Source organism: Syzygium oleosum, unplaced genomic scaffold (assembly GCF_021117445.2).
Source record: "Syzygium oleosum isolate NSW1041296 unplaced genomic scaffold, Sole_v2.1 Sole_v2.16, whole genome shotgun sequence".
Classification (NCBI taxonomy): domain Eukaryota; kingdom Viridiplantae; phylum Streptophyta; class Magnoliopsida; order Myrtales; family Myrtaceae; genus Syzygium; species Syzygium oleosum.
The window spans coordinates 6,079,829-6,090,182 of record NW_026607500.1 but is presented as its reverse complement, the minus strand read 5'-3'; the positions used below and the strand labels follow the sequence as shown (position 1 = coordinate 6,090,182).

Sequence of the window (10,354 nt, the reverse complement as noted above, 5' to 3'; positions counted from 1 at the left end):
ATGTGAGATGCTAATTCAAGTTTGCAGATTTTTCAGTCTAACTCACAGCAATTCCCTTCAATTTGAACAACTTGGACTGCACGATGAGCATTGCAAGTTGTGGAACATAGTGACCTGGTAAGAGTGAAATTAGATAGATGTTTAAATTCTGCATTCATTGAGCTTCCAATTCATTAAAAATATATTGAAATTTGCAAGGAAAAGAACCTGTCATTCTTCCTACATAGTAATCACCAAAAAGTGCTTCACTTCACTAGCTTTTTTAATGTTTTTGTAGACAGGGGTAACAACTGTTATTTGTGGCAAAAAAGATCTAAAGAAGCTCGTAGACATTTCCGGACAGCTTGCTATTTATCTGGACGCTATAGCAAGTTTGTTTCGTTTTCTCAAATTTATCTCTTGCTCTTTGAAACAAAATGGTAAGCTTCATGATGTACGTCATTATGTGTTCATGTTTTTTAAGATATTTGTCTAACCTTCCTATTTGTCAGTATAAACGTGGAGGTCACATGCATGGTGTAGTTTCACAAAGAAGAGCAGCGCCTTCCCCTTCCTCGTCCTCATCCCCGTCCCTTTCCTCTTCTCCTGCCATTTCATGTTTCCCTCAACCACTACATGCTGATGGACAACATGGACACATTGGCCCTTCCTCCGACCCCCAAGAACATATTAGGGGGCAAATTGGAAACATGCGAATTGAATCTACTTCAGTTCCATGTCCTTCGGTTCCACCTTCTTCTTCAGTGCAACACTCGAATGATGAGGGAAACACAAGTGAAGAAGATAGTCGATTCATGATATGCCTATTTGGAGATTCAGAAGTACTTCATTTTTTTTAATTATGTGTTATTTAGGTTTTTAGATTTTAGTCAACTGAATTGTCCATGTTGCAAATTATTCGTATGCTTCATTGTTTCATTGTCCATATCATTCTTTCTAACCTGTTTGCAGATTCATGGATGTTACGTATGTTGTGAGGCAACTTAATAAAATAGTCAATAACTCTTGGAGGGTGCAGTATATTAGTTATAGCAGCGCTCCGAAAGAAGTAAAGGGTTTGTGGTGGAATAAGTTCAAGGTAAGTTTTGTTCTTGTAGGTGTTTCTCGTGGCCGTGTTAGGGAAGTCCCCCATTAAGTAGTAATGGATATGAACTTCAGAAAATCCATTACTGAATTGTCTAGTGCATGGTAATGGCCATGTGACCCTCATAATAACTCTAAGTTATTTTTCTATTGATGTAGCGGAAGTTCAGGTGGGATGAAATGGAAGAGGATGAAGTTAAAAGAATTTTTAAGAAGAAAGCTGGTGATCATATACGAAATGTGATGAATAAAGCAAAGATAAGTCAAGTAAAGCCAGATTTTATTATGGGTAACAATTGGACCGAAATTAAGAGAACTTGGGAAACTAAAAAGAATAAGCAAATGAGTGAACAGAATAAGAATAATCGAGCTTCTAGTTCTAGTGAAGGGTCTGCCACATGCTGGGGGTTTTATCAACATCGGGGAGCATAGAAAAAGAATGGTAAGTCTGTTGAACATGTTGTAAGTTAATTTAATTCAATTACTCATTTATGTTTATATTTTGTAGGCAGATGAATTGGGGACGGAACCGACATATATAGCTACATTTGAACGCACATTTCAAAAAAAAAGATAAGACATGGACTGGCGATCGAGCAAAAGCTATTAAGGTATGTAAGTTTATGGAAACTAGAGTGAAAATCATGAATGTTTTTAATATTTATTGTAGTTATATATAGGGAAATTTTCAAAATGGGGTCCAAAGTGAGCCCATTTTCTCAAAATGGGGTTCCAAGTGCAATCAGTCTCAAAATGGGGTCCCAAGTGCCCGATCAGTCTCAATTTGGTACTTGGGTTCGCCGGCCGGCCAAATAGTCACCGGCGGCGAGTTTTTTACTCTTCTGGTGGCCGGAACAGTAATTTTTTACTTTAAAATTTTTTTTTTTGCTTTTTTTTTCTCTTCCCTCCGCTGGCCCCGGCTATGGCCGGCAGAGGCGGCCCTCGCCAACGTCGGGGAGGGCTGCCCTAGTGAGGGCTGCCCAGCCTTCCCTGACGGCCCTCGCCTGACGCCGCAGGCGAGGGTTGCCCTCGCCGACGTCAGGGAAGGCTGGGCGGTCGAGGGCCGCCCTCGCCTCGACTGGGCGGGCGAGGGCGACCCTTGCCCTTGCCGACGTCGGGGAAGGTTGGGCGGCCCTCACCCGACGCTGGCGAGGGCGACCCTCGCCAGATCCCACTCAGCCTCCTCAGCTCCTCCTCCGACAACCTCAGCTCCGCTAGCGTGGGCGTCGTGGCCCCCTTCTCTTCCCACCTCCTCTCCCTCTCCAGTTCCCTCTCCTTCCTCACCTTTCGCCTCAGCTCGCCGTACCTCTCCACGAAGCTGCCCGAGCCGGGCTCGGGGACGGGGTTCTCAGGCGTGCTCTAGCTTGTGTCGATCGTGTGGCCGACGCAGTGCCCTCGCCGGATCTAGCGAGGGTCGCCCTCGCCGGCGTCGGGCGAGGGCCACCCAGCCTTCCCCGACGTCAGCAAGGGTCGGCCCTCGCCCGCCCAGCCGAGGCGAGGGCGGCCCTCACCCGACGCCGGCGAGGGTCGCCCTCGCCTGCCCAGGCGAGGGTTGCCCTCGCCGGGGCGGCCCTCCCCGACGCTGGCGAGGGCAGTCTCAGCCGGCCATAGAGAAAAGAAAAAAGCAAAAAAAAATTTGAAAGTAAAAAATTACCGATCCAGCCACCGGAACAGTAAAAAAACTCGCCGCCGATGACTATTTGGTCGGCGGGCGAACCCAGGTACCAAATTGAGACTGCTTGGGCACTTTGGGTACCAAATTGAGACTGATTGGGCACTTGGGACCCCATTTTGAGACTGATTGCACTTGGGACCCCATTTTGAGAAAATGGGCTCACTTTGGGCCCAAATTGAAAATTTCCCTTATATATATGAAGTTGTTTTATTTTCATATATATTGTTAATGCAGGAAAAATATGATGAACTTTTAATGAGCAGTGGTAGTGGTAGTGGTAGTGGTGGTGATGGTGTTGCTGCGTTTGAGCCATCAGTTGACAGTATGGCATTATGGGCGGAGGCATCGGGTGGGATGAAAAAAGGAAAAATATTTGGGCCATCCTTGTCAAGGGTATACACAACGCAGGCTGCTGCAACTTCATCCTCTAATGCGGCTGTTTCAAGGAAGACACGACTTGAGGAGCAAATGACCCAAGAATTGAGCCAACTGAAACATTTACTTGTAGAGAAGGACGAAGAAATAAGAGTGGTCAAATAACAAATGCAATTGATCTTGCGACATCTCAACCTCGATCATGATGAGGTTCCTTCTATATCTCCGACTAATCTAATAGGTGATGGGCACAATGATGAGCGACATGATGATGATGACATTGCTGATGATGATGATGATTTTCTCGATCCTTAGTCCTTGCTAGTTAAATTTTCCATTTTTAAGCACTAAATTTTGAGCACTATGTATTTCATCATCATATCATTATGTATTTAAGCACTAAATTTTGATGTTATTAAGTGCTTAATCATTATTAAATATAAATTCTAGAAATTAATTTTGCTTTTAATTATATTTAAATTCGAAATCGTCCCTAAACAACATTCGTCGTTGACTTCGTCGCTAAAGAATTAATAAAAATTCGTCGCTAAATTCGTTCCGGAACAATGTTCGTGGCAAGAGTAAAAAAATTTCGTGGCAAATTAGCGACGAATTTTACGACGAAAAATTAGCGACGAATTTTGCCACGAATAATTAGCGACGAATTTTGCAACGAAATATTAATAACGAATTTTTTCACGAATAAATTTCGTGGCTAATTAGCAACGAATTTTGCGACGAATAATTAGCGACGAATTTTGCGACCAATATTTTTCGTCGCAATTTAGCGACAAAAATTGAAATTTTTCGTCACTAAATTTTGCGACGCCGAATTGGCGACGAAATTTTTTTCTTCGCAAATTCGTTTAGCAACGAATTTTTCCATTTTTTTCGTGACAAAATTCGTCGCTAAAACTTACTTTTTTTTGTAGTGACACATTACTCACTCCTCCCCTTCTCCCCCGTTAGAGCTATCATTATTTGGTGACCTTTTTATCCGTTTGAAATAGTCGGTCTTGGTGATTAAAGAAACACGGATCCTCGTTAAATTAAGATTAAAATTAATGATTGTAAAAGTAGAAGTTTCATTGATATAGAGAATCGGGTGTAATTGTGTGTTTGCACGAGCTAAGCTAAGAAAGCGTCCTATATAGCCGGCGCATTCCGGGTCATCAAGAAGCAAGGAAATGTTTAATATTTCAAACACTAATATTTAATTTAATGAGAAATGAGTATTTCAGGAAAATGTGATTGACCAGTTATTATTCGCACAAAATACTTACTATAGTTCCAGGAAGATGAGACTTAAGCCTTGGAAATATGCTGAGAAACGACCAGTTCTTAAGGCCGTCCGTGACCATAAATGATATATTCCCAGCAAAACAGTGCACTAGTGCTTTTGAGTTTTGACGTAACGTTCTTGTTTTGCATACAAATATTACTCAAATCTCTTGCGTCGAGTGCTAATTGCTCAACAGTCACTATTATTCCCTCCTTAACGCTTCGATATTAGTCTGCTTTGCTTCTCCAGGGTCACACGCACGACTTTGATGGCAATGGCTGATGAAGTGACCTTCCTGGACAAATGGCTGAGCATGGTCGGGATGAGGTGCCGAATAGCGCTGGCTGAGAAAGGGGTCGAGTACGAGTACAAGGAGGAGGACGTGGGGAGCAAGAGCGAGCTCCTCCAGATGAATCCTGTCCACAAGAAAATCCCCGTCCTCATCCACAACGGCAAGCCTGTGTGCAGAGTTGCTCGTCATTGTGGAGTACATCGATGAGACCTGGACTGATTTCATCGACAAGAAGGTAATTTGTTCCTCTGTTTTTATCTGTGTACATTCGTAATTGATTCTTTGATCCGTGGACATTTCCGTGTTTTTTTTTATATTGGAGCAATCTTTTTTAGCTATTTGGATCTCATGCTGAATGCGAAAAAAGATAATCTGATCTCGCATATGGCTCGGTGCTTAAATTGTCATCTTCAACTCACCGTCATTTAGTCTTTGTATTGCTTTCATTATACATGTACTGAAATTAACAAATACGAACTGTAAGCAAAATGTCACCCTCTACATGAACTAGATGGTTGGACATCCGAATTCTTGTAATAACTAATAAGTTCGACAAATGTTGGAAGTTGGTGACGTTGCACAAATTATAATGAAGCACGAAGTACTAATACTAATAGTTAGCTCGTGATGAATCTATGATCCTTTCTGATCCGGTACCGGTCAACAATTTTGCAGTTCAATGATTCTGGGAAAGAGGTGTTGTTGATGAAAGGGAAAGAACAGGAGGCGGCGAAGAAGGAATTCATCGAAAGCCTGAAAATAGTAGAAAGTGAGCTCGGAGACAAGCCCTTTTTTGGGGGCAAGAAGTTCGGGTTCTTGGACATATCGTTCATCGGCTTCTACAGCCATTTCTACTCCTATGAGATGTGTGGGAACTTCAGCATCGAAGTGGAGTGTCCCAAGCTTGTTGCATGGAGCGTGTCCAAATCTCTCCCAGACCCTCGAAAGGTGTATGGCTTTATCTTGGAGCACAAGAAAGCGATGGGCATAGAGTAGAGTATTGTGCTTCTGTTGTTGCTAGACCCCGATTTCTTCCCTGTGTGTGGCCGTCAGAATTTGCTATACTTGTTAGTGATCCCGTTGTACTTGTAACGGGCTTCTTTGTTTTCTTGAAGTTCTATAATCTGAGAGGACACTTCGTTGCGTTTTCTCTTCATCTTGTACTACTAGGTGATCATGTCGCATAGAAGTCAGGCAGACTAGCTCATGTCACGCTGAGGTAGTAATTTTAGGGTTAAGGAAAGGTTCGGCTCTGGTCATTGTCGCGACCTAAAAAAAATTGGGTTTTCCGATCTTAGGCTAATGGATTACTAGATCAATTAAATTAACTAACCTAGCTCGAGTTCTCCCAAACTCTACCAATTCGCAACTTAGGTCCAATTATGAGCATGCAAATATTTTCAATGGGAGTCGCCACTAATCATTTAAGGTAGGTTGATTAGAAACCTAAATAAAATAGCGGGAGTACTATTTTATTTCTGCGAACCAGAAATTATGGATTCGGGGACTTGGTTACGCTAGATTCCCTAACGCCCTTTCGGTACCAATTTCAAGAAAAATACTTAATTTGACAATTTTGATAAATCCTGACTTAGAGTTCAAAGGTGCAGAAATTTTCTTTTTTGATTTTCTTTTATTTATTTAAATGAAAGCTAACCTATATGTAATGGCGTGCAAAAAATTGACATGCGATTAATGCAACCTAACATGCAAACTATATGCCATGCGACGACGTGACCTATTTCTAATGATGGGCATATTATTTTTTGTATTTTTTTCTTTAATGAAATTCGGAATTAAAAATGCCAATTATCTAAACATGCAATTTTAAACTAAAGAAATTAACCTATTCTAGAGTGATATTTTTGGCATTTTTTTTTATCAAAATTCGAAATTAAAATCAAGTAAAAAAATATATATAACCGCTAAATGTTTCGAATTAAGTTTCGATCTGAAGCCTGACAGATCGATCCTAAAATTCGAAATACCCGTTATGGAAATAACTCTATCTAAAACCTAATAGATAGATTTATTTCCACGTGTGCGGTTGCGGATTAGTAAATTTTCCTAATCGATCACATCTTGAAAAAATTTAGATATCTTAAATATCTTGGATATATTCAAAAGATTTTGAAAATTCTAAATTCTATCCAAATTTGAAAAGTAATAGATATCCAAGATTTCAAAAAAATAAATAAATCCTAATTGGAATAATGCTTATTATCCAAATATGCAAAATTAGATATCAATAAGCACAAATTAGGCAACCAAATATTCGAATCAAATCGGGATATGATAATTACCTGATTTGCAGATTTCTTTCCTAATTTGAATCTGCAGCGGATCGGGATTGCAGATCGGAACGGGGTGGCCAGCGAATGACGGTGGCGGCGACGGCGACGGCGTCCGAACCGGCTCAGCTCGTGGTGGTGGTGGAGCGAGGACCGGCGGTCAGGGGCTCAACTGGCCGCGACGCCAAGGACAGTGGCACCTTGGCTAGGCTCCAGGCTCACGGTTTGCTGGAATGCTTGTTATGAACTCGCTGGGGTGGTTTGCCGAGCCGAGGAACACATTGATCTGGAGTGGAAGCTATCGCCTGGATTTGTCCGACGTGTAGCTACGCTTGTGCTGGACCGTCGACTTGGTTGAACAACAAGCAAACACCGGAGAAATTGGATCAAGCGACGCAAGGTAAGGACCAGAGCCCGCCTATTTACTGATTTTGCTAAAAGAATCGCTGGAACACTGAATCGCAATAGCACGGACTGAATTGGAGTTTTGGAACGTAAGATGCCGCTGATTTGGAGCACAAGAAGCAGCAAGACCCAAGTGATGGCGTTGGTGTCAGTGGTAGACAACGCAACACTGAAGAAAACTCCAACTTTTGACTTTTCCCTGCACTTGCTCTCACTTTGTGAATTTCTGTGTGCGCTTGACCATGTCTAGTGGTGACTAGATTTTATTGCTTCAATGGCGATTTCCCTCGAACGATGGAAGTGTTGGCGCGGCGATGATGGATGGTTGCCAAGCACGGGAGGAACCACCGCGGGAGGAGAGAACTTCTCTTCTTTTTCCGCCGTCAATCTCTCTCTCCAAAAAAATTCTGATCTGGGAATTATGAGAGCCTCCCCTTTGATTATGAGACATAAACATATATTTATAATGTAAACCTAGGTCAATTAGCCGGGCTTTCTAGTCCTAATGGGCTTAGGTTTAGGCTTTAATTTAATTCTAAATGGACTGAATTAATTTGGGCTTTTCTTTAATTAAGCATAATGGGCTAATTTAAGCTCAAATTAAGACAACCAAGCCCTTTTGCGTGTGATTTTCGGCCCATGCTTTCCGAGTGAGCCGAGTCTCGCTCGGTGCCCGAGCTCGATTTACGTGATGAATTTTAAGCTCGCTTACCACCGCCGATCCGATGTGAAATGCAGTTAATCTATATGAACCTAAACTTTATGCTATGCGATCTGTAATATTTTTGTTTAAGGGTTAAAATTTAATCCCTAATTTTTTATGCAATTAACCACTAAATGATGCGCCAAAATTTAGGTGTCAACAGCTGCCCCTCTTTGAGTGGAGGCTCGCAAAGGTTTCGCTCAAAGACTGAGACCTAAATTTAAACTATGCAAAATGATGAATGATTTTTTTTTTAATGCAATGATGCATGATATGCAAACAATAAAGAATGTATGCTAAGGCTTCTCACTTCGTGTAGAGCGGTGAAAGAGCCTTACATACGGATCGCACAAAAAACGTCCAAGTGAGGGAAAGATTTATAATGCTTTGACTTCCCTCGATCTCCAAACTTCTGGTCCACTGGAAGTAAGGTTCTCGAGGTACTGGATTGCCTATCTGTTACCTGTAGTTTCCTATAGATGCAAAATAGCGCATGATATAAAGAAAGAATGGGATGTGTTGCCCATACCACTGGGCAATCACTAAAAGGATCATGTCACCTCTTCCATTGGATGAACATGAAATGGGGTATGCCGCGTACTCCACTTAGCAACACCAAATGAGAAATTATGCTGCCTGTACTACTGGGCAAACATGAAATGGGGTGTGCCGCGTACTCCACTTAGCAATACCAAATGAGATATTATGATGCCTGTACTACTGGGCAAACATGAAATGGGGTGTGCCGCGTACTCCACTTAGCAACACCAAATGAGATATTATGCTGCCTGTCCTACTGGGCGAACATAAAATGGGGTGTGCCGCGTACTCCACTTGGCAACACCATATGAGATATTATGCCGCCTATCCTACTGGGCGAACATAAAATGGGGTGTGCCACGTACTCCACTTGGCAACACCAAATAATACGTCACCTGATTTCTTCTTGTGTTATAAAAATAGCAAAGCCAATTGCATTGCACCTGTTTTTACCTGAAAAAAGGTTAAAACAACACATGCGCAGTGGCAGAGAAAACATAATTCATGAATCTGCTTGCATTACCAAGCTTTACTAGGGAATTTATCAATAAGAACAACCATTTCGTCCTTTTGACAATTTGATCACATTAAATGAAAGACCTTTAATCAGAAAGGACTTTCTACTCACTCTCAATGAAAGGCTTTTGACCCGACCTTTGATGCGGGTACAAGAATTACTCAAACTCTCTTCATCGTGCTTGACAAGGGTTCGGATATTCTCAAAATCAGTATGACTTGACCAATCTGAAAGGTCTTTATAAGGACTAAAACGTCGGTTTGGTCAATGGCTTAGCAAAAGGGATTCTTCAAGTCGAGGCTATTGAAAAAATTGATATCACCAGCTGCTCTGGGTTTACAAGTCAGGAATGCTGCAAAAATGAGATAGAAAAATCTTGCTCGCACTTCTTCGAGCAACATTTATAAGCATTTGAAACTCTATGTTAACTCAAGTGCCCTATTCTGAAGAGACTTCGGTAAGGGTTGTAACGTAGATTCGGGTAGTCTTGAAATGAATGGCTTATTTCATCAAATGGGGGTATTATGAACATGGAGATTGGTGATCATCCAATTATGCTACTCGTACTATTGACCTATCTCTAGCAATTGCTCCATAAATGAACCTTCAAACGGTCTTTTCCTTGAAGACTGATCTTGTATGTCGACTCAGTTCTTGCTGAAGCTTTTCTTTCTCTCCTTTTTCTCTCTCTCTTTTTTTTTTGGAGAGATTTTCTTTTCGAGAGATTTTTCCAAGAGAGAGAGAGAACTTCGATTTAATGGAGTCCTTTTGCGTCCTTTCTGATGAATTTTCTTTCTAGCTCCCATTTGTCTCAAGTCACCTTGAACTTGCTTTGAGATGATTTCATTTGTTTATCACTAGAATGATCACCAATCGGGTTGAAATGAATTCATCGCTCAAATTGGGTATGCAAAGGGTATAATGTGTAGGGATATAGAAAGAAATGCTCTTCGTCATATCTAAGGCACTCGAGCTAACACAGAACTTGCATGCAATAAATATACTCGAAGATTGATGCAAGTAAAAGCAAGAAAATTCTAACCATTTTGAACTTTCTAAGAAATTGCCCCGGTATGGGGTTGTTCCTGACAGGGGTAAGAAATGAAACTTCGTTCAAAGGGGTTAAGCAAATGATAACCTGTAGTGTTTAGATAGATGAAATGAATGCCTCTCATCATTTTGATCATCATA

The 10,354-nt window shown here is 41.5% G+C and overlaps 1 long non-coding RNA gene and 1 pseudogene across 2 annotated transcripts; both read left to right on the top strand.

The window, feature by feature from the left end:
- Nucleotides 1-371: 371 nt before the first annotated feature.
- LOC115684407 (uncharacterized) lies at nucleotides 372-3,602 on the top strand. 2 transcript variants are annotated; one of them, XR_008818130.1, is made up of 3 exons: nucleotides 372-1,078; nucleotides 1,243-1,694; nucleotides 2,993-3,602. It is a non-coding gene; the product is annotated as an uncharacterized LOC115684407 (long non-coding RNA). The 2 variants fall into 2 exon arrangements; XR_008818131.1 differs by having other exon boundaries at nucleotides 3,040-3,127.
- Nucleotides 3,603-4,689: 1,087 nt separating this feature from the next.
- On the top strand, nucleotides 4,690-5,703 carry LOC115684378 (probable glutathione S-transferase; annotated as a pseudogene).
- Nucleotides 5,704-10,354: the final 4,651 nt, after the last annotated feature.